Raw genomic sequence first — 24,671 nt, forward strand, 5'->3', positions numbered from 1 at the left:
AAATATGCTAAGAAGCATTGTTTTCCTGTAAAATGAACTACAGAGATATTGCTTCAGCTAACCACTACAATGGAACTTGGAATGTTTCCATCATTCTGGGGCTATTGCCCAACATTACAGGTTACTATTGAAAACTAAAGAAGAAATGCAGTACAGAAAGAATAGGCAGTTCAGTTTGTTTTGGGAGTGTGATACTTTACAACAGGGATGGGGAACCTTTTTTGGGTCGGGGGCCACTGACCTGCAGAAAAATCAGTCAGGGGCTACACACAAGTGAGAAGCAAGAGGACTGGAGCACTAGCACAGGCTCCCCAGTGCTGAGCCTTGGGGACTAGAATCAGGCAAGCTCCCATGCTTTAGGTTCCCCACCCCTGCTTTACAATATACATTAATTTCAGTGTATGAAGTGTTAGACATAAAGGGTAACAAGAAAACATTCTACAAATACTTTAGAAGCAAGAGGAAGACCAAGGACAGGGCAGTCCCATTATTCAATAAAGAGGGAAAAAATAATAACAGAAAATGTGGAAATGGCAGAGGTGCTTAATGACTTCTTTGTTTTGGTTTTCACCAAGAAGGTTGATGGTGATTGGAAGCCTCACATAGTGAATGCTGAAGAAAATGAGGTAGGTTCAGAAGTTAAAATAGGAAAAAAACTCATTAAAATTACTTTAAAAAGTTAGATGTCTTTAAGTCATCAGGGCCTGATGAAATGCATCCTGGAATACTCAGTGAGCTGATTGAGGAGGCAGCTGAGCCATCATCTCTGAACAATAATGGAAAAGAGTGAATATAGTATCCATCTATACAAAAGAAAAATAAGGGCAACCCAGGAAACTACAGATAAATCAGCTTAATTTTTGTATCAGGAAAGGTAACGGAGCAAATCATTAAAGAATCCATTTGTAAACATCTGGAAGATAATAAGGTGATAGGTAACAGTCAGCATGGATTTCTCAAGAATAAATCGTGTCAAACCAACCTGATAGTGGCCAGGATTGCAGGGGGGGTTGCTCCTGGGAGTGGGAGCATGGGTCAGTGGCGGGGAAGGAGCACTCTCAGGCACCCTGGCACCCCAGGGTGGTTTTGTGTGTTCCTCTGCAGGTGGTCAAGGCCATCAATAGAGTGCTGCTCCGCAGAATCATCCACCTCACCAATTTGGACGTGGTTATCGAGGGGTTTGGTGCCCTGGGCTTCCCCAACTGTGGGGGGACATACATCCCCATCCATGCCCCGGACCACCAGGCCTCTCTCTACATCAACCAAAAGGGATACTTCTAGGTCATCCTGCAGGCTGTGTCTAACCACCAGGGCCAGTTCATGGACAGCAATGTGGGCTGGGCTGGCAAGGCACACTATGTGCGGGTGTACCGCAACTCCTCTGTGTGCCAGAGGCTGCTCACCAGGACTTTCTTCCCCAACCGCCACATCACGGTTGGAGACATGGATGTGCCTCTGTGAGGGATGTGGCCTACCTACTACAACTCTTGCTCATGAAGCCCTACATGGGACACCTCCACCCCTCCTTTAAAGCCAAGCTCGGCAGGGCCCGCATCATGGTGGAGGGGGTGTTCTGCCAGTTGAAAGCCTGTTTTAGATGTCCCCTCACCCTCCTGAACCTCTCCGAGCAGAATATTCCACATGTGGTGGCAGCATGTTGTGTGCTGGATAATTTGTGCAAGAGGAAGGGAGAGGCTTTCCTGCCAGCCTGGATGGCAGAGGCCGACCACTTGGCTGGCCTCTACATGCAGCCCCCCATGGCTTCCAGCTGGGAGGCCCATCGGGGGGGGGGGGGGGGGGGGGGGGGGGCTGTCCATATCCGGGAGGCCCTGCGGGAGAGCTCCCACCCGGAAGAGGACTGAAGTCTCTCTGGCATCCTTGTGCCTTATTCCACCCTCACATCCTTTTACTTTCCCTTCCCTAATCCCCCTTCCTGATCTACAATAAAAACATGTGTGTTGCCAAAAACAAACTCTCTTTATTGACCGTAACTGGGATGAGGGGGGAATGAGGGTGGGAGAGAGCTGGAAGAGGGAAGCAAGGGGAGGAAGGGGGAGGAGAAGCTCAGGGTTGGGGGTCTTGCTGGCTCTCCCGTCTCGCAGCACTGAGGGTGTGGGAATGTCAGGGGGGAGTGAGTATGGAGGGTGGTGTTAGAGAAAAGAAACTGTCCCCCCAGTAAAAAAGTTTGGCCAGGCCGCTCTTGCTATAGTGGGCTGCAGTGCTCCTTGGGAGAAACCGGCCACACCCTTCCTGCATACCATTGCCTTTAGAAAAAGGGAAGGTGTGAAAAGGGGAAAATAGCCTCAGACTCTCCCATCCGTCACCTTGACGTGAAAACTGCGGGGCTTACCGGTCGCATGAAACCTGCAGTTTCGGCCCAACCCCTGGGACACAGACCCCTCACTAGGTGACCATTGGGCCATATATGGTAATATGCAAGCACGGGAAAGCGATGTGCAGATTTGGGGATAAATATCCATCGCACAGTTCGCTCTAGGAGGTCTTCGCAACACACGTATCACCGTGCGTGTGCCTTCCCGTATACTTCAAAGCGCTGCCAGCCTGATCAACTAACCAGCCACCTCCCCCGACTCTCGGGCGTAACCAAGGCCTTCACAACCGAACCGATATCTGTGAAATGTTCCGTGTGCTGTGTAAGTTGGTATGTATGATTTGATTTTTTCTTATTGTATAAGCTTAGTGTTGTAGTTGTTTTGGGTAGTACATAGAGTTTGTAGTTATCACTGTTATTTAATTAGTGTAGCTGGATATTGTTAGAATAGAGACTATTCCCCTTGCTATTCCCATCCTTATATCTCTGACACGTTTAACTAGAAATCGTAGAATAAATATAATAAATGCTGTAAATTCATTATTAACACGGTCTATTAAAAATCTTAGAATAAATACTATAAATTCATCGCTGTCATAAATAAATATCCTTTATTTGCTAAAACTGTTCACCTGGTTCTGTCCTTCCCCCATTGGGTATGCATCATCAGACCTGTGATTCTCGCGACAGGTGGGGCAGGAGGGGCAGGGGTGCGGTATGCTCACGCGTCGTGTGCCTTGCCAGACCAGCCCACACTGATGTCCGTGAACTGGCTTCGGTGGTCAGACACGGCCTGCAGGATCACAGAGAAGTACCCTTTGCGGTTAATGTAGAGGGAGGCCTGGTGGTCCGGGGCACGGATGGGGATATGCGTCCTGTCGATTGTTCCCCCGCAGCGGGGGAAGCCGAAGGCACCAAAGCCTTGGATGACCGCGTCCAGGTTGGTGACCTGCGGAGCAGCACTCTATTGATGGCCTTGACCACCTGCAGAGGGACACACAAAACTGAGGATCACTGGGGCACCCGGGTGACTGGGAATGTTCGTTCCCCGCCACTGCCCCGTACCCCACTCTCAGGAGCAACCCCCGCTGCAATCCTGGCCACCGCGGGCAGTCTGTAGTGTGGCTGGGATGGACCAACCCCTCCCGAGGAGGGCACTTACACCACCTCCCCCCGTTTTCCCTGGGGAAGCCCATCTCCTCCTTGCAGCTCCCCGTCCTGGCCCAGTGTGCCAGGTGCACAGTGTGCTGGCTGTGTGCTGGCAGGCTGGCAACTGGCACAAGCACTGTGGCCTGAGTCTGCCCCTTTAATGGCTCTGGGGTTAAGGGGAGGAGCAGACAAATTTTCCTGGTTTGGCCCAGAGTGGCCACGAGGGGGAACTAGGAAGGGCTGGAGGCCCCCTAATTCGAAATAAGTGTCTATACAGCACTTATTTCAAATTAGCTATTTCGAATTAACTCTTTAGTGTAGACATACCCTATGATTGGAAGGCTGAACTGCAGCTTGCTTATTCTCATGTAAGTCCTTATCTTGGTCAGGAGTTGGGAAAGCAAAGCAAAGATCTTACACTAACTCAGTCTGACAAAAATCAAGAGCTAAAGGTATGCATCCTGGTAGCCCTGCAACCCAAATTGCTCACTACTTTTCCCAGAAATAGCATATTCACACCAAGAACTCTGTAGAGCCCAGTCAGGCAGACCTTTTGAGTGGATGAGCAGTTACTCACCACATCTTGTGGAGGGACAAGAAGGAACAGAATCACCCAATTCCACTTATGCATTTTGGGATTCTCACTCAATTCAACTAAAGCTCATGGTCAATGGTATCAGAGTCCAACTGTTAGACCTAAAATATTCAGCATGGATACTTGACCTGTGCCCAGTGTAAAGAGGAAGTCATCAAACAAGATTTGATGACCCCCATACGATGCCCCCATACAATGCCCAGACCTAGAACTAGACTGGCAGAATCAAGAGTCACTCCATCATTGGAAGGGAGATGCAGGTCATATAGTGCTAAATAAAGAATTGGTAGGAAAACCAAATTGGCAGGGGCCCAGAAGATCACATCACTGTGAGGTAAACAGTTCCAAGCTAAAGATAGAATTGGCAGCTTGGAATGTGTTGGCATGCATCCAAGGAACGTTGGCTGTTGGAATGCATCCCAGAAAGATCTGACAAAGATATTAGCAGATGTGTCTAGCAAGTTCTGACAGGACAGTGTAAAGGTCAGTGTGCCAATGGGCAGTAGAGAGAGTAGGAGATGAGGAAGCAGAGACCTGAGAACTCACAGACAAGCAAGCAAATAGCAGCAAGCAGACAGCATCAGATACAGTCTATGGAACTACTGGAGTTATCCCCCGAATCCGTCTGGATCGTCTTGACTTGACCTGGCTGCTAAATTCTTAGAAGTAAAGCTCTCCAATTTTTGTTCCCTTTCCTTAAGTTCTCTAAGGGTGTGTCTAGACTACATGGCTCCATTGACAGAGCCATGTAAAGTAGTTTACCCGACATAGTCAATGAAGTGGGGATTTAAATAATCCCCGCTTCATTAAAATAAAAATGGCCACCGCGCTGTGCCGACAATCAGTTTCACGAGGCATACTGGAGCGGTCAACAAAGGCTTCCCTTGTCAACCGATCCACGTCTAGACTGCCACGCTGTGCCGGATCAGCTGATTGTCGGCACAGCACAGCGGCCATTTTTATTTTAATGAAGCAGGGATTATTTAAATCCCTGCTTCATTGACTACATTGGGTAAACTACTTTATATGTCTCTGTCAACGGAGCCATGTAGTCTAGACACACCCTAAGATGTGTAGTAGGGATATAGGTTTGGTGTAAAATGATGTTATGTAGGACCATTTAAAATTAGATTAATCCAGTCCATTTAGCAGAATAAATAACGATGAATATAAGAACTGCAAATGCCGTTTTTTGGTTAAAAGGTGACAAACAGCTGATACCTCCATTACTAATTCTAACCTGTGCTCTAATTTCATCTCTGAGGCTACATCTAGACTGCAGGATTCTTTCAATAGAAGCTTTTTTTTTAGAAGAGATCTTAGAAAAAAACTTCTTTAGAAAGAGAGAATCCTCACACAAAAGCACATTGAAAAAGTGATGTGCTTTTTCGAAAGAGCGTGTCCAGACTGATTGGACGCTTTCTTGCATAAAAGGCCACCCGGAATCACTTCAGTCAGGGCTTTAGGTCACCTGTTGCTTCCAAGTGCTGGTGCCGGAGCCTTGCAGATACACACGCTTAAAGGGACACCCCTGGACAGCTGTTTCTCTGCTTCTTCTGCATTCTTGCATACCTCTTTGAGGGACAGCAAAGCTCTCGCAGTGCCTGCTGTGGTTGCCATGCTCTTTTGTATGCCACAGCTTTTTCTGTTTGTGCCATGGAGCTGGAGCTGCCCCTGGGTATGCAATGGCCCCACACGGCCATACTGCAGTTTTTGCAGCACTTTCTGCCAGCTGCCTTGCTGGTCCTGCATGACCTGGATCCCAAGCACATTCTGGGGACCCTCTCCATGGGTGCAGCTGCTTCACTCTGGCAACTGCACCCCACGGTGGAGAAGTGTTTTTGGAGGCTCGACACCAGTTTGGACTGGTGGGACTGGCTGGTCATGGAGCAGTGGGACGACCAGCAGTGGTTCCAAAACTTCCACATGCAGAAGGCAACCTTTTTGGAGCTGTGTGTCTTGCTTGCCCCCGCCCTGCAGAGACGCGACACTCACCTGCGGTCCGCCATCTGCCTGGAGAAGCAGGACGCAATCGCGATCTGGAAGCTCACCACCCCAGACAGCTACCGGTCGGTGGGCAACCAGTTTGGCGTGAGGAAGTCCGCTCTCAGGGCCCTCCTCATGGAGGTAAGGCACTCTAGAGCTGCAGTCTCTGCAGGGGTGGGGGGAGTCCTGGAAAAGAGGGTCCCTCGGGAAAGGGGTATTGAGGGATCTTTGGGGTGGAGTGGGGGTGGGAGGAAAGCCCCATCCCTGTGGGGCTGTGCCATCCTTCCCTCACACAGCCCTGCTGCTGGGGAGGTGGCCTCATAGGGGGTGGCTCCTGGGGTTTGTGGGGGAGGGAAAGGAAGGGGAAGAGAGGGGGGTGGGCACCTCCTCCCAAGTGCTCAGGCACTCCCTCTCTCATTCTTTGTTTGTTTGTCTCCTTCAAACAAGCAGGTTGTGAGGGCCATCAACTCCATCCTGCTGTGGAGGGTTATCCGCCTGGGAGACCTGGACCCGATCGTGGACAGATTTGCTGCCCTGGCATTCCCGAACTGCACTGGAGCCATAGATCAGATCCACATACCAATCCGTGCACCAGAATTTCGAACGACCCAGTTTATTAATAGGAAGGATGACTTCTTGATGGTGCTACAGGCCCTGGTCGAACACCGTGGAGAGTTCACGGACATTTTTGTCAGGTGTTTGGGCAAGGCACATGAGACCCGTGTGTTTTGGAACTCTAGCCTGTACAGGAAGCTGGAGGTGGGCACATTCTTCCCCTACCATGAATTAGCAGTTGGGAATGTGCAGATGCCATTGTGCATCGTGAGAGATGCGGCCTACCTCCTGATGCCATGGCTTATGAAGCCTCATACCTGGCACCTGGATCCCAGCAGGGACCAATTTAATGCCCACATAAACTGGGCCAGGATTCAGGTTGAGTGCACCTTCAGGTGTCTACTGACCTGCCTGGACGTGGGGGAGCACAACATCCCCAAGGTGGTCGTGGCATGTTGTGTCCTCAACATTGTGGAAAGGAAGGGGGAGACACCGGCCGCAAGGGGTGACCCTTTGAGCAGCTGCGGACAGCTACCATCCTCCAGGTCCATCCTCCAGGGTGTGCATCCGGGAAGCCCTGAGGGAGAGGTTCTCTCCAGGACCCCTGTAAGTCTCCCCAGGGCCTCCCCAGCAGGGGACTCTGGCTTGCTGCCCCATTCCTTTCCCAATACAATCCCTCCCTTTACCCCTTCCCTGACCTCTCAATAAAAACACGTTTTGTTTCCAACAAAATGAAGTCTTTATTTATCTTACATTAAAAAAGGTGGGAGGAGGGTGGGGGGGGGGGCTCATAACCTGGAGGGGAAGGGGGGCTCCGAGTGGCATGGGGGCAGCTAGATGTGCCACCTTGGGTGCTGGGACCTTTTCGGAGTTGGGTTTGGGTGGGTTCAAGGACCACGGGGGGAGGGGAGGCTGGAGCAGGGGCAGGGATGGAAGGGGGCAGGGGGAGAGGGCATAGGCATCACTTGAGGAAGGATCAGAAGCATAGAAGCATTGCATGGAGGGCAGGGGGAGGAGGAATGGGCATATCAGGGGGGCAGGAGGAGCAACAGCAGGTGGGTGTGTCATTTTTCTCATGACGGCACACATGCTATCAAACAGCTGGTCCCAGGCATGATTCCACCACTCAGCATCCTCACAAATCTTCTGCGCCAGGGTTTGCTGAATGTCACGCAGGACACTGACATGCTGACACATGAGGTCTTCCTGGACCTTGGTGCACGTTCAGGTCCCCTGGGCTGTGGCAGCTGGCATGGGTGGCCTGGCTCGCCCCTCAGACCCGACTGGTCAGCTGAGGAGAACACAAAGAGGAAGAGGTGCTCAGTCATCCATGCAGACGCTGTTGCTGAGTCTGTGCCCTCCTCTGTGAGCAGCGACCAACAGTCTTCAGGCCAGAGAAGGGGGATGTCCCAGGAGCAAGGCCATGTGTGGTCTGTACAGCAAGCCCTGCCTTACAGGGGCCCCGAGGTGTCCAGGGAACCACGTTGCCCACTTCCTCCCCTACCCCCAAGCCCATGGACAAGCAGGCAAAGGAAGCATCCAGCCACAGTGGGATCCCATGGGCGGCAGAGGAGCAGGGAGCAGCCTGGCCCTCCCTGGAGTCCACACACACACACGTGCGGCTCACAGCACTGCCAGTGGGAGCGGGTGGTGCCTTGCATGTGCAGGCATGCCCCACGTACTGTGGGTGGCACTCCTCAGGGTGTCTGGCGTTGGGCCTGTGCTGTTGTGGCTAGCCTGCTTCCAGCCGTGGCAGGTGCTCTTGTTAGCTATTGTTACCAACACAATCCTGATGTCATTTCCATTATGGAAAGCATGATTGGTCAGGAAGAGGAGAACTTTTGAGCAGGGACAACAATTCCTGAAGTTTTGCAAACATCAAGGATTTGAGATAATACTCTCCCACTCAGTAGTGACTGAATTTTTGTTTTAATTGGACTGCTGTTGTATGATTGTCATGTCCTTCTACTGGAATTTTTTAAAAATTGACTTCATAGCTTTGTAATGGAGATGGCTCCTAAAGAGACAAAAGCCTCTGAAAAGCTAAAGTACCTGCAAAAAATACTTGTAATTTTATTTGTAGTCTACAATAGATGTAATAAGGAAGGAAACTACTGGAAAGTCTTCACTAGCAATAAATGAGTCTCACATAGGATTACCTTTGGAAATGTTTTAATAGAATTTTTTGCCCTAACCCCCAGGTTTTAAGCGTGTGGGAATCTTCCTGCCTTTACCCCCTCAATCCCAATGAAAACTTAATCAAAACTTGTACATTTTCATGGAAACAAAATGTTGGCAATTTTCATAAATGTAATAAAAAGTGTTTTGATTAGCTTTTCTGCAAGCAACTTTGGCAGTTTACAATGCATGAGTGGATTACACACTGAAGTTATGGGGCTCTACATGGGCACAGCAGTGTGCCTGTTCATTGTAAATTGTGGGATCAGGGCCATTAATGATTGCATGTGGATCTGAGATTAGCTTCAAGTTAAATTCTATAACTAGACCTTTCATTTCTGTATTTTGGAGTTCATGAGGCCAATGAACCTATCCTGTGCTCAATACAATCCTATTTATCCTACACTTACTAGTATTTTAGTTGAGCAAGTTTTAAAGTTTATGCGTAAGTGAAATGAGAAAAACTGACAAATGAAAAATCCTCCTTTTATGATGTTGAATCTGATTCATTGATTTAAACAGCTTGCAAGAGAAATGCCTACAGGTTAAAAGGGGTAAAGCCTTTGAGTGGAATAAATACCACATACAGTTACAAAGCTGAATAATTCCTTACAGTTCCAACACAATGCCAGTGAACTGAAAAATGCACAGTAAAATGTGCAATCCAAACCATGAAGTACAGACTTCTACATTTAGGGGTATGGCTAGACCGTGGGAGGTGGGGGTTGGGTTTGGATACTAGAGGTATCCTGAAAAAACTCCGCCACATCCAGGGAACGCATTTCTTCCACTTTTTTTTTTAGGAAGAGTAAATGCGCTCTTTCGGAAGCCCCTGTATTCCTCGTTCTACAAGGAAGAAGGGGGCTTCCGAAAGAGGTTTTTTTCTGACATTTGGCCCAATCTAGATGAGCCAAATGTTGGAAAAGCCTCTTCCGACAAAAGAATTGGAAAAAGGTATGCAAAATGAGGAGCACATTTTGCGTACCTTTTTCTGACAAAAACTTGTAGTCTAGCCGTACCCTTAGAGATGAGCACATTTTAAAGGCGAGTTTAGAACTGTTTTGCATATAGAAGGAACAATATTTCACCACTCTCACCATTTCAATTTACACAGATTTCCCCACAGAAAACAGTCATTAAGTCTGACTGATAATGGCAAAAATAGCAGCAACCCAATCAGAAGTAATTTCACTGTTGAATGAATTCCACTGCATACAACTGATGCCATCCCAAATTCAGTGGAGAGAGAGTGTCATGGATCATTGTCCTTGAAGCTGGACTATACCTCATTCTGAAAAACCGAACACTACCACACCATCCTCTTTTTCTTTAGTGGATATCCAGTCTATTTTCAAACCAACTCCTGGAATTCCACCGCCTTCCACCTGTCCACTTAGGTCTTCGTCCACTCTGCTCCTCCACCTGGAGCCTTACCTGTAACTTTCTATTTAGGCATTTCTTTTCACTTGTACTTTTAAGGTTAGATCACAGAAGCTGGAGATGGAAAAGGCCCATCATATCCACTTTCCTTAAATGTGAGATGTAGTTCCTAGATAAAGGGCCATATAATGCTCTGAGATATACCAGCGTAGAGCTGGCATAACTATTTTCTTCAGTGGAGTTAATCCTGTTATTTGGGAGTAGAGACAGGGCTAGAGGGTGTGTCATATCAAGCAGACTTGTTCTTTGCCTTAGAATTTCTTTACAGTTCAGCTTACAAATGACTTCTGTCAAAGAATGTTGGAGTTTTTTGTATAATGAAAGCTCTATAGAAGTTAAACTGTATTGTATATTGCTTGATTAAAGAAGCAAAGTGAGGAAGCAGTCATTCACCCTCTCTCAGTAATAGTGATTGGATTCTGGAAAAACAGAAAGATTTTAGTGGAAAGACTCTGACAGCCTAAAATAAGAAGACAGAAAAACATCATCCTTCCCCATAGGATGGAGGTGTCACATATATTGTAGATCCTTTTTCCATTGACAGAAGAGTTCCCATTCTATTTCTCCTTGAAGGGATCTGGACAAAATACTTAAGAGACTGAGAAAAAAAACTCATGGTTTTCGGTTTCACACCTCTCCCTCCATTCTACTAATCATGTATAACCTTCAGATCACAACTTCCCTTCTGCTTTACATTCTTCTCTTCTTCCCCGATATGTCCTATATAATTTTCTACTTCTTTTCTCGTTTAGAAAAGAAGGCCTAGCTCCTATACACATAGTCAAAACAGTTTCAAGTAACTAACCTGGAAGATGTGAAATGTATTTTACATTCTGTTATAATTACTTTATTTTTTTCTGCTAGCACTGATTAGAAAGATTGCTCTAATTTGTGCAATTTTTCTGGAACTGCAATAGCACAACATTTGAGTAATTGGAATATGCTTTTAAAAGAGAGAGGTACCATAATTGGATATTTCTTTAACGATTTCTGCTTATACTTTAGTAATCATAATTACCCATGTACTGTGCTCAGTTTTATGGTAATTTTTATATAAGCAGTATTTCCACTGTAACTTTGTTTAAATGTGAAAGTAAATTAATGGCTGACTACATGCACTGTCTGTCGAAAAGGACCTCTGGAAAGATTTCTAGCATTGTTTGTTTCCCACCATGTTTCTGTTGCTATGGGAGCAGAGTTTCTGGCACAAGTGGTACTGTCTCCTGTGTGGTTGCGTTTCCCGACATGCCTTGCAGTTACTATGGAAATGACTACCCATTACTCTTACTGTCCTTTTACTACCTTTAACTGCACCTTTAGCTGTCTCAAACAATCAAGGGATGTTACCTGCTGCCCTGCAAAGAGAGAAAACTTCATCCAGTTCCACAATTCCTGTATTGATTTCAGTCCAGATTTAATCAAGGAGCGAAAGGAACCAAAAGGAAACTTGCTGCATGCCCTGTTTCAGCTCTCTCTTTGAAACACTGGGACAGAACACCCTTTCAGATACAGTCCAAGCCACTGGCTGGGGCGTGCATCTTCTATATCTAATCTGAAGGGTCACATCTCCATGATAGAACAGATATATAGGACAGACTGTGCCTAACACAACAAGATCTAGGTCCATGACAGGTGCTTCAAGGGAATGATGTACAAATAAAAATTCGTAGAACTGAAAATACATCTCCATTTTTGTAACCCTTTCAGCTGAAATATAGCTGATTTCAGGGTGGAAGAATTCAAAGTAATACGTAAAACCCTTCCAAAAGTCTTAAATAAAACTTGATGGGAGCAAAGTATTAAGGGGCAGATCCTCAGCTGACGTAGAGTGTATACAAGCTATGCCAAATTACACTCAGGAAAGGTCAGAACAACAGTGCCAACACTAAATAGAAACTTTATAGGACTAAAAAAAATGATGACTATATTTCATAGCGTGGAGTGGCAGAGAAAAAGAACAAGAAGAGCATTTGTGTATGTGTAACCCACACACCTTTTGGATGTAGTGTACTGTCCCATGTAGTACTTAGACCACTAAAGCTATGTCTACACTACACAGGTTTTTTTTCAGAAAAATGGCTGTTTTTCAAAAAACCTTCACTTATGTCCACACTGCAATTGCATTATTTTGAGAGAAAAAAATCAGAAGAGCAGAGGGGGTTTCCCGACATTGATAAACCTCTTTCTAGGAGGAAGAAGCCTTTTTGCGAAAGAGCTCTTTCGGAAAAAGGTGTGTGGGGACGGGAAAGAGAGAGTTCCTTCCAAAGAAGAGGAAAAGGTAAAAGCACAAGTGCCCTGGTGGCCACTCCACCCATAGTAATCACAGCTTAAATGCGAGATAGCATCCATTCAGTGTGGACACTCTTTCAAAAAAGCAGATCACTTTTTCGAAGCCCTTTGGCAGTGTGAATGTTTTATTTTGGAAGAAGTTTTTCCGGAAGATCTCTTCCGGAAAAGCTTTTTCCAAAAGAAGCCTGTAGTCTAGACACAGCCTATACAAAGAGAGAGAGTAAGTTTGCTCTACAGCTTTAGCTGAGCAGCAGCTGGATTTTAGCTTAAGCTATAGAGGCTCATGCACTAAGCTCCAGAGGTCTCAGGTTGAAGTTCTTCCTGTTCGAGTTACATATGCATGGGCTATTTTTGCCAGTATACTGTATAAGAAAACTCACAATAAAGGCTGTTCTTACTAAAGAACAGAATGTATATTTCTGGAGAGAGGTCACACAAGCATCTGAACTACCAAACATTTATCTGAAGTTCCTGTACTTTTGTGGTTCTCTTATAATTAACTGTAACCCACTGGCTCCTAAAGTTGATGCTGGAAAAATAATAGGCCAGGTTCTGATCCGATCTACATTGTCTTTCCACTGTTGTAACTTCTTAAGGCTAGAATCTGGCCCAATCATAGCAGTGAAAGAGGCACTAGTACAGCTGCCTGGAGAATTCTTACACTTCTGGGGTGGTGCTGAGCTAACAAAGGCAGCTTTACTCTCTCCCCCATGCACAGGCCCCAGCATAGGGGGTAGAGGAAGAATAGCCAGTTGTCTGTCCTGTTGCAAGGCAACCAGGCAGTTGGAGTAGATGCCAGGGCTGTTTTATCATAAACCAGGGCCCATGGTGGCCAATTAAGAAGCCCCTTTGCTCCCATGTTTCCTGGTACATGCCTTAAGTACAGAGTCTTGTCACAGAATGTGGCTCATTTACTTTAGCAGAGTCACTCTTGATTTACACCAGCATAAGGTCAGAATCAGGGTCTTTACCATCACTGGCTATTCTCTCCCCTAAAGGTGAGTGAAGAAAAAAAAACCTCTTTCAGGATCAGAGAGTCATTGATGTGTGTAGCAGAACACATTTATTGAATGCCATCTTGTGGCCAGAGGTTACTTGGGAGGCAGCCCACCTCTGCTAGCTCCTTCTTGCAGGACCTTGAGAATCTGTTGTGTCTCAGAGATTCCCTACCCAGGCCTAGTCTAAATTCAGAATTCTTAATCACAAAATAATCTAATCAATCCCTAAAGACCCCCACCATAAAGTTTATAACCACAGTTCATAATTGGTCCAGTTCTTCTGGCACACCCAGAGTTCCTTGTCTGACTTTCAGCATTACCTAAAACCAGAAATCCCAGTCTGTTCCTGCTGAACTCTCACCTTGGGTTCCATATCTTGTCAGTGTCAGAGTTCCTCCTCATTGGCTGGAAGAGAGGGGAGCAGTGTTTCCTGTAGCAGAGTGCTTGGGTGGCTGCCCAGGAGAGATTCAGGTGCAGCTCAGCTGATTGGCAGAGTGCCCACAGCTGACCACAGCCAGCAGCATGCATTTCTATTGTTGGTGCACATCTGTACATGCCTGGGTGCACATAAAAAAATTATTCCACACATAAATAGAAAAACATAGAGGGAACATTGGAGGGGAGTCCTGCGCACTCTACATTACAGAGCTCATGAGTCTGACTCTTAAAGGGAAGATATTTTAGAATTTGTCCTCCCTCATCCAACTCCAAACTCCCAGGACTACTCCTCCTTTTCAGCTACCAGGCCATATTTTTATTCTAAGCATCTGGAAAGGAGTTTTCATTTTTTCTCCTTAAAGGGCTAATACCTATCCCCTCATTACAGTATAAGTCAAACATAACCTAATTGAAGTCGGCATGGATGTAAATTTCTGGATTTACACTGGTGTAAGTGAGATCAGAATCTGTCCCTCAGAGATTAAAAAGATAGCACTACTAATTAAATTCCTCACATACTTGGGAAAGCAACAGCATTTGCTGGAGTAAGCAGAGCAAACTACAAAAGTACATGAAATATCAAATAAATCAAAATAAATATCAAATAAATAGGCTCACTGGGCAGGGAGGAATCACAGACAAATGCTGCAGGAAGACACTGAGGTGGACAGGTATGGAGACTGGTCCGCCTGCAGGACATGATTTGCAGGTTTATTATGACAACATATGACCACAAAAACAGAAAAACAATTTTGCTTCAGAAAGCCAGAAAATATTTGTTTCTGAAGATAGGATGGTCTGTTAAGTTTTCTTACACATTAGTATAATCGATAAGTATTTTCTGTCTAAGAGTTGGTGCATCAAAAAAATTATTTCTAGCTTCAGTCCTCCTTTTCTTCTCACATCAGATGTACACTAGCAGAATTCCCTTGATTTAGCGGAAGTTATTCCTGATTTACAATTAGGCCTGTGCAATTAGTTTCTTACTCTTTAAGATGTCTGTTTATTGGCTTTATAATTTTTCTTATATTTGGGCTGCAGTCACGCACCAGGAATATTCAGATAATCAGTACAACATTTTCTAGATTTCAAGTTAATTGGCTTGTTTTCCCTAAAGCTAGCACTGATACACAAACAAATTAGTTTATATCTTGGTTTATAAACCTAAAGCAAGGAAATCTTTTGCATTAAGTTTTTGTGTTAACATCTATCAAGTCCCCACCTCATTGGGGATACTACAGCAAGTGAATCAGCCAAGACACTTACTACGTCTACACTGGCACGTTCTCGTGCAAAAACTCTTTTGTGGAAGAGTTCTTCTGTAAAAACTCTTCCAGAAAAGAACGTCTACACTGGCATATGCTTTTGCGCAAGAGATGTGCTTTTGCGCAAGAGCATCCATGCCAGTGTAGACGCTCTCTTGCGCAAGAAAGCTCTGATGGCCATTTTAACCATAGGGCTTTCTTGCACAAGAAATTCATGTTGTCTGTCTACACTGGCCTCTTGTGCAAGAACAGTTGCGCAAAAGGGCTTCTTCCTGAGTGGGAGCGTCAGAGTTCTGGCTCAAGAAGCCCTGATTTCATACATTAGAATGTCAGTGTACTTGCGCAAGAACACCCAGCCAGTGTAGACAGGCAGCAAGTTTTTGCGCAAGAGCGGCTGCTTTTGCGCAAGATCGCGCCAGTGGAGACACAGCCTTAATTTCTTAACATACCTTTGATCCCATCTTTCCTCTCCTGTTCCTATTACAGTCTTGTTGCTCCTTCTTTTCTACATAGAATCAGAGCTAGAAAAGACCATAGAAACCTGACTTTAAGCATGAACAGGATTGGATGTTCTCTGGTGTTCTCAGATATCCCCTTTATGCCTTCCTCTAACATCTGGTATCAAATGCTTCCAGAAATGTCATCATAATCCAAGTGGGTTGCACTTACCACTTTAAGCACTGCTGGTTTCTCAGCAAGGTGCTGCTGCTTTCTTCAGCTCTCAGTACCCCCTGTAGGCTGTCAGCCTGCCTCTTGAAGTCTTCTGTGGCTCAGCCCACCAGCACAGTCACACTGTTCAAATCCCTTCCCAGTGTACAACAAACCCAGACAGAAGAAGTTCCTTGCTCTCCTGGACCAATTATAAATAAAATGGTCTTGACTCTTCTGGAACTTAATTAAATCAATAAATTTAAATCAACTCCTGCCAGTTGTGGCCACTGACAAGCAAATGATGGCTACTTCTACCCTGTATATGGTGATTTTCAACTCATGCATCTAAACTCATGCCTACTCTCATTTCAGAGAGTGCACTAAAAACAGTAGCATAACACAAGCATTGGGACAGGCTAGCTGTCCCAAGTACACAGCCAGGGGTTCAAGCAAGTTTGAACTCAGATTGGCCAGTCTGTGCTGTCAGTGCTGCTGTTCATGCTACTGTAGTTTATTTAGCATGCTAGCTTAGATGAAAGCTGGTGCAAATAAGTCCATATGAGCTGGGAATCACAACAGTAGCTTGTACTTTATATGTAGTCTAACTGGTGCCCTGAAATGGCCACCATTATTATTCAGAGAAATAAATTTGACTGGAAATATAAGGACATTTTATTGTATTTTCCCCAGAGGAGATTATTATAGAAAGGGGTTTGCAAAAATTTGCATTTGTATTAGTTTTTGTAGTATTTTCATAGTAAGAATCCTAAAATGAAACTAACTAGGGACAAAAGTGAAATTGAATAGTATGTTCAGTGACCAGCTTGAATGTACTGAAAAAATAAAAATCAATAAACAGCACAAATGATTAACTGAAATAAGGTTTTTAAAAAGCTATCAGTTTTAGTAATCAAAGGTATTACTAGGTAACATAATCAAGGAAATTTATATTTTAACAAACTTGTCTTTCTGGGCCATATATAAATACAGCAGATAAACATCTGCCTGTTTTGGAGAGGGAATTGAAGAGGCTGGATAATTCAGAACAGCAATTCCATGAAGAGCATAATTTTTCCTGCAAACAGTTTTTTAGACATTTTTCTGCCTGTTGTATAAGCTGTCATCAGGCAGTAGTGACGTGTGTGCAGTTGTTGTATATATTTGTATATGGTGTGCTAAGTGTTGGTGTTTCCTCCTCCCAGCCACCTCTGCTGGCCACAGAATGGCGCCACAAGTTGCCCTTCACTTCATTTCCCTCCTTTTGGGACCTTCATCCTTAATAACTTACCTACGCTTTGGTCCATTCCCATCCCTTTTCAGATTCTGCTTTAAGCTAGACATTCAACATAATATTTTCAAATCCAGCCATTCTCCCAAGCCTTTCCTGCCTCACCCCACAAGTCTCAGGTTTCTCTGCTCATGCCTGCTTGCTCCCAGCAGCCTCTCAGTTCTCCTCTATTCTTCCTGAAAGTTCTCTGTAAGGCAGTGAACTCCAACCTTTTTAAGCGTGAGATCACCTTTTTGAATTTAAGTGCAATCCAGGATCTACCTCAAATCCAAACACAGTTGACCCGCTTCCTTCCCGCCCCTTCTCCCAGGTCCCACCGTGCTCACTCCATTCTCCCCCATCCTCACTCACTTTTATTAGGCTGGGGTGCAGGGGAGGGAGATGCAGGCTCTTGTCTTGGGCTAAAGGATTTGGAGTGTGGGAGGGGCTCTGAGCTGATCCTGAGGCAGCAAGTTGAGTTGCAAGAGGGGGTTTGGGTGCAGGGAGACTCAGGGCTAGGGCAGCAGTTTGTGGGGCAGGAAGGGTTCAGGACTGGGACCAGGGTTTGGAATGCAGGCTCCAGCTGGGTACCGCTTACCACAGGTGACTGCTGGGTGGTGGGGCAGTGAGATTAAGGCAGGCTCATCCCTACCCTGGCCCTGCACCACTCTCAAAAGCAGCCAGCAAACTCTCTCCATCCCTGCCACTCTGTGTAGATGGGGTACAGGATGGGGGAGGGGCACCCTGATACCAGCACCCTCTTTTCTTCTTCCCATGCCCTGCATAGCAAGCAGGAGACTCCTAGTGGTAGAGGGCAGCCCCAAGGCTGAGGGGAGGAGCAGCACGGCAGTGATGAGAAAAGCAGCTGAAGTGCCAGCACTTGACAGCATCTTGGCCAAACCTGTCAGGATCGCCTGTCAAAGGTTCCAAGATCTACCAGTACATCCCAATCTACTTTTTGGTGGCCACTGCTGTAAGGCCTGCAGTCAGTCCCTGTAGGGGACTCTGGTGATTCTTGCGCAGGTGTGTCTCCTTAGACACCAGAGATGACTGGCCCTAGACCTCTAACCCTTAGGGCATGTCTACACTAGGAAATTATTTCAAATAACTAAATTCAAAATAATAATAGATATTTCAAAATAAACTTATTCCCCCAGGAAAGCAGGAGTACAGATTTCAAAATAATTGGCCTGTTATTGCGAAATCACAGGCTTGGTAGTTTGGCTACTCTGCTTATTATTTCAAAATAAAGGGGGTTATTTCAAAATAACTCCCTAGTATAGACCAGGACTTTGAGACTAACAGATTTGTTAGGGCACAAAATCTTAAGTCGTAATAAATCTGTTAGGTACGTCTACACAGCAACATTATTTTGGAATAACTGCTGTTATTCTGAAATAACATAGTGCACATTTACACTACAAGCCTTTATTTTGAAATAATGTTGAGCTGGAGGACTTCTTACTCCAACTCATGGTAACCCTCATTTCATGAGGAGTAAGGGAAGTAAAAGGAAAAGTGTTATTCCTCCCATGTCCTGCTGTGTAGACAGTGCCAAAAGCCAAATTAAGCTATTTCAGCTTGAGCTACGCAATTGACGTAGCTGAAGTTGCATAGCTTAATTAAACTTTAGCACTGCTGGATAGATGTATCCTTAGTCTCTAAGCCCTGGTCTACGGTAGGGAGTTATTTCAAAACAACAAGTGGAGTGTCAACACTATGGGTGTGTCTAGACTACAGGTTTTTTTTAAAAAAAACCCTGGCTTTTGAAAAAACTTCCTCTGTATCTAAACTGCCGCTGCTTTCTTTCAAAATTAAATCAAAAGAATGTGGCAGTTTTTTCAACCACGGTAAAACTCATTTTACAAGGAAGGATGCCTTTTTTTGAAAGTGCTCTTTCAAAAAAAGGCATTCATGAATGCAAACAGGGATTTTTCGAAAGAGAGCATCCAGACTGCCTGGGTGCTCTCTTTCAAAAAAGTGGCATGCTTTTTCAAACGAAGTGGTTGCAGTCTTGACGCTCTCTTTTGAAAGAGGCTTGTAGTCTAGACATAGCCATCCAAGCCTGTTATTTCGAAATAAGTGGGCTGGTGATTTTAAAATAATAACTCCTGCTTTCCACAAGGAATAATGCTTAATTCATTTCAAAATAGTGGTAGAGTGGATGTTCCTCTGCCACTGTTTTGAAATAACTAAGTCAAGGGAGCACATCAACATTAAGGAAGACTGCCTTGGACTAATTTTAAGGCTTTGCTATAGTGTGGACACGCTATTTTGAAATAGTTATTTTGAGAGTTATTGTTTCAAAATAATTTCTTAGCGTAGATATGCCCTAAAGTGTCACAGGACTCCTGTTTTTAAATAGAGAGCCAATGATTTACACTAGCTGAGGAGCTGAGCCAAAATGTCTGAGGAAAAAAATACAATAATTAGAAAAGATAAGGATGACTTTCAGACTTATTCTCTGGAACACAAAATAAAGGGATTTGTATGAAGTGAGATAAAAGAATAAACAAAATGCATTTTGTCAGATACTCAATAGTCAGATGATTTAGTGGAAATTCTGCCTTAATATTTAACAAATGCTTTTCGGATTTCTTTTTGTGCTATTTATTCACATAACTTTAAGCTTAATCTTAACTTTTTCATTGTTACTTAGAAAAGCAATGGGATACTTTATTACTGGTGCTGCAATTCTCTTAGATATAGTTGGGCAAGCAAACTCGGCAGCTAGATCTTGGAGATTGTGGTTAAATCCCAGTGCCACTTGTCAGGTCAAGAATTGTAGCTGTGTCTGTGTAAACTTCAAGGGCTCAACATCTTTGGACTGATTGTCCATAGCATAGCTAAAACCCCAAGGAAGATTTCAGATTTCTGCGGACAGCTGAGATAGCTTAGTCTCTGTAACAATGATCAGCAATGGCAGGGCTCCACTTCAGGGAAGCCAGCAGTGATGTTGCTTTTCATCACCACCAGCAGACATATCACTCTTCATATCAGCACAGAAGAGCTAAAAAGAAAAGAAAATAGAATTGCAGGAGGAACTGTGAGAGATAGTAAAAGTGATATAAGTGTCCACAGATGTGAAGAGCAAAGCGTGAATCTTAGCACAGCTCACACGGGGAATATGAAACAAGGGAAACTCTTCTGTTGATCTCTTCCTAGATCATTAACAATTACTTTATTTCAGTAAAGGGAATGGCAGTATAACAACATTTCCTCTGCTATTTCAGACTGTGGGTACGTCTACACTGCACGCTTATTTCGAAATAAGCTATTCTAGAACATTTATTCTGAAATAGCTTACGTAGCACCCCTCTCCACCCGATTACCTTCTTTAATGCCGATCTGCCTACAGGTTTCGGTGGACAGGTCTGGGTTCTTCTGGATCCCACCACCCACTCAGCAGGGTGTATCTTCTTTATTTTTTCCTATGAATTTATTTGGCAGTGCTTCCACCCCCCTCATTCCTTCCTGGCAGGGTCACCAGGGCAGTTTGGGAGGAAAATTCTAACCACAGGGTAATCCCCACTTACTTGCCAGATAGTTGGAGACTTCAAAAAATAACACAAACACGTACAATATATTCAACACAATAATTATATTAAACAGGAAACAATTACAACATAAAAGGGTAAAACGCTATTTTCAGGTTCACCAGTGCCCATGCTGCTAATACCTGTGACTTTCCCCAGTCATGTGACTTGATGTAGCAAATGTAAGATTAGTGTCCCGTTGGTACGCATACTTTGTTGGGGCCCTTGATGACCTATGACCGCAAAATTCTTCTCTGCAGTGGTTTAGCAGTAGGGCTGACTGGGTTCAGTACAGCCCAAAGGACTCACAAGTGGAAAAAGGTGGTAAATCCCTCCACAGGTTTAATATGCAGCAGGTTATAAAATCTCCAAATCCTTACTCCCTGGCTTGAGGATGCAGTTCAGGGAGTAGGGGGTCCCCCAAAACAAATTCTCTGACTGACTAACTAAAAGATGGTGCACTCACAAACTCTATGAATGATCCTCAGGTTCAGAGATGACACTGGACGACTCAGTCACTGCAGAGGGCTGATCTCTGCTAGCAGGGATCCTCTTCAGGCAGGCATCAGGCTACTCTGGTCCCAGGATTTCCCCTCATCACAAAGGGGTGCAGGGCTCAAGGTGCAGATTACACAACTGTACTAAAATTCAAACTGTAGTCACCTATCCCAGCGCCCGCACCCGCACACGCGCCCGCACACACCAGCCCTGAACTAGCAGACAGAGCAGAGCTGACCATGTGGTGACTGGTCTCACCTAGGGAGCTGGAGGGCTAACAGCCTGGCTGGGGAAGTTTCCCAGCAAACTCTACAAACTGGGAATCATCAGTGGAGAAGGAAAACCCAGCTGAGGGATCTTGCTTTCAGGTCCCTAGAGGCCAGTTCTCAGGGGGGACCCTGCATGCAGGCCTGGGGCTTACCAGCTCTCCACATAGCCAGTCCTGCCCTTGCCCTGGCTGGCTCCAGATTGACTCATAAAAAACAATGGCTTCTCCCCTTTCCTGAACTCCCTGGGAGGGGCATCTCACTCCCTATTTGTTGCCGGTCAGACTCTGAGTTTGCTTTGGCTCCCCCTCCCTACTAGGGACAGTGTGCCTCTCCCTGAGCTGCCAGCAGACAGAGCCCCAGGAATCTAGGTAATCTCCTTGGGGGTTACACTTATTTCAAAATAGCACGTCTACACTGCAAGGAAACCTCAACATTAGTCCAAGGCAGGCTTCCCTAATGTAGACATGCTATCTCAATTTAGAGCCCTAGGAGGCACTGGGAGGAATAACGTAGAATGTCCCTGGTGAGGGGCTATTTTGAAATAGCAGCAGGGGAGTGTCTACACATGCCTTATTTCGAAACAGCTATTTCAGAATAGGCATTATTCCTCATAGAATGAGGTTTCCAGATTTCAGAATAAGCTGTCTGTTATTTCAAAATTATTTTGAAATAACGGAATGGCTGTGTAGATGCTCGCAATGTTATTTCAAAATAACTAGTTATCTTGACATAACGGTGCAGTGTAGAAACACTTCTTAGCCTTAAGCAAACAGGTCCAGGACACCAAAATAAAGTAGTGGTTTTGATGTTGAGATTTCAGTCAGACTAACTAGTAAAGTCAAATGTTGTTTCATAACAAGTAGTTGTACTACTGGAATTTCCTTGTCTTTACATCTACTTCTAGAAGAAAAGGAGCAGATTCTATTCTGTAAACACTGGTCTACACTAGGGAGTGATTTTGAAATAACTCCCCTTATTTCAAAATAAGCAGAGCATCCACACTACCAAGCCCATTATTTTGAAATAACGGCCTGGTTATTTCAAAATAATAACTCCTGCTTTCCACGAGGAATAACACTAATTTCGAAATAGTTATATTGAAATAGCATTAGTGTGGATGCTCCTGTGCTGCTATTTTGAAATAACTATTCAGAGTACAGGCAGTCCCCGAGTTACGCGGATCCGACTTATCTCCAGCAGACCAGGGAGAGGAAGCAAAGCGGCGGAGCACACGGGCAGCGGACAGCCCAGACGCGTCTGGGCTGCCGCTGCCCGCGTGCTCCGCGGCTTTGCTCCCCGTCCCCCTGGTCTGCAGACCAGGGAGAGGGGGAGCAAAGCAGCAGAACACACAGGCAGCGGACAGCCCAGACGCGTCTGGGCTGTCCCGCTGCCCCCGTGCTCCGCGGCTTTCCTCCGGACGACTGTGGTACAGCAGCTGGAGCGTTGCCAGTTGGTCCCGTAGCACCACTCTGGGCGCTACTGGACCAAGCCGGCAGCACCCCAGCTGCTCTGCCCCAGGCGTCCTGATTCAGCCACTGCTGGTCAGTTTCAGCAGTGGCTGAATCAGGACGCCTGGGGCAGAGCAGCTTGAGTGCTGCTGGGTTGGTCCAGTAGCGCCGAGGAGCGGTGGCGCTACTGGACAAACCCAGCAGCACCCCAGCTGCCCTGCCCCAGGCGTCCCCAAGTCAGCCGCTGCTGAAACTGACCAGCGGCTGACTACAGGAAGCCCCTGCCCCGGGCTTCCTGGAATCAGCCGCTGATCAGTTTCAGCAGCAGCTGACTTGGGGATGCCTGGGGTTCTTAAGTTGAAACTGTATGTAAGTCAGAACTGGCATCCAGATTCAGCCGCTGTTGAAACTGATCAGTTTCAGCAGTGGCTGAATCTGGACGCCAGTTCCGACTTACATACAGATTCAACTTAAGAACAAACCTACAGTCCCTATCTTGTACGTAACCCGGGGACTGCCTGTAATTACTCCTCAGTGCTTCCTGGGGATCTAAGTCAAGGTAGCGCGTCCACATTTACAGAGCCTGCTTCGAACTAATTTTGAGGCTTCCCCGTAGTGTGGCCATCTATTTCGAAATTACTATTTTGGGAGCTATTATTTCAAAATAAGTTATTTTGAAATAATTTCTTAGTGTAGACATGCCCTAACATCAGTATGCATCCAAGTAATACTATTAATTTGAATGGAACTACTCCAGATTTACACTAGTCGAATAGAAAGCAGAATTTGCCCCCAAATTTCTAACCTACAGTGAATAAGCTGCAAGCTTGGAGCTGGATAATAAAACTCCATTTCACATGGGATGTGACCTTCTCATTAATTATAAAATGCTCCAGCTGATTAACTCTAATTTGATGCCATAGCTTAAATGTCTATCTGAGAGAGGGAAACAGATTTGGGCTGGAAAAAATGGAAGTAGTAAAGGGAGAGGGTTTTTTGTATATCAGTCCCATCTGTTCTAGATGTTCTGTGCTTTATTTCTAATTGCTTATGGAGAATTCTACCAGAGAGGTGACATTTATAGGCTGACCCACCAACAGATGTCAAGTTCTTTAAATACAGGAGAATAAAATAAGAATAAAAAAGTCAAAAAGATTAACAAGGAAAGTATGTCTAAAAGTCATTTTTCTATTTTAAATCCTTTCAAGATAGTCCTTCCATTCCCAACACAAATCCAATTTTTAAACAAACCTCACCTGAGAAGCAAGCAAATACTAAAATGACTTTACTATCTCTGCATCCTCAGGCTGAAGCAATCAGCATAATTCTCAGATAGATGAGAGCAGACAACAGTAAGAGACAAAAACATGCACCTGATTCTCCACTGCAGTACCCCATTTTTCTGCCAATGGAACACTACTGATGTCAATGGAAAGGCTATGCTGTACAGTTGTAATAACTCGCTAGAAAATCAGGCATTATGGCTGTGTCTAGACTGGCAAGTTTTTCCGCAAAATCATCTGCTTTTGTGGAAAAACTTGCCAGCTGTCTACACTGGCCGCTTGAATTTCCGCAAAAGCACTGACGATCTCATGTAAGATTGTCAGTGCTTTTGCGGAAAAACTATGCTGCTCCCGTTCAGGCAAAAGTCTTTTTCCGAAAAACTTTTGTGCAAAAGGGCGATCGGGGCTTTTTTGCGGAAAAGCGCGTCTAGATTGGCCACAGACACTTTTCCGCAAAAAGTGCTTTTGCGGAAAAGCGTCCTGCCAATCTAGAC

The 24,671-nt window shown here is 45.3% G+C and overlaps 1 long non-coding RNA gene across 1 annotated transcript; it reads right to left on the reverse strand.

The window, feature by feature from the left end:
- Window positions 1-7,424: 7,424 nt before the first annotated feature.
- Window positions 7,425-16,312, reverse strand: LOC142829764 (uncharacterized). Its single transcript, XR_012904510.2, has 3 exons — window positions 15,895-16,312; window positions 13,884-14,079; window positions 7,425-7,908 (listed from the first exon to the last, which is right to left on the reverse strand). It is a non-coding gene; the product is annotated as an uncharacterized LOC142829764 (long non-coding RNA).
- Between the last annotated feature and the right edge of the window lie 8,359 nt (window positions 16,313-24,671).

The sequence above is a fragment of the Pelodiscus sinensis genome, chromosome 6, assembly GCF_052426305.1.
Source record: "Pelodiscus sinensis isolate ZL-2025 chromosome 6, ASM5242630v1, whole genome shotgun sequence".
Taxonomy (NCBI): Eukaryota; Metazoa; Chordata; order Testudines; family Trionychidae; genus Pelodiscus; species Pelodiscus sinensis.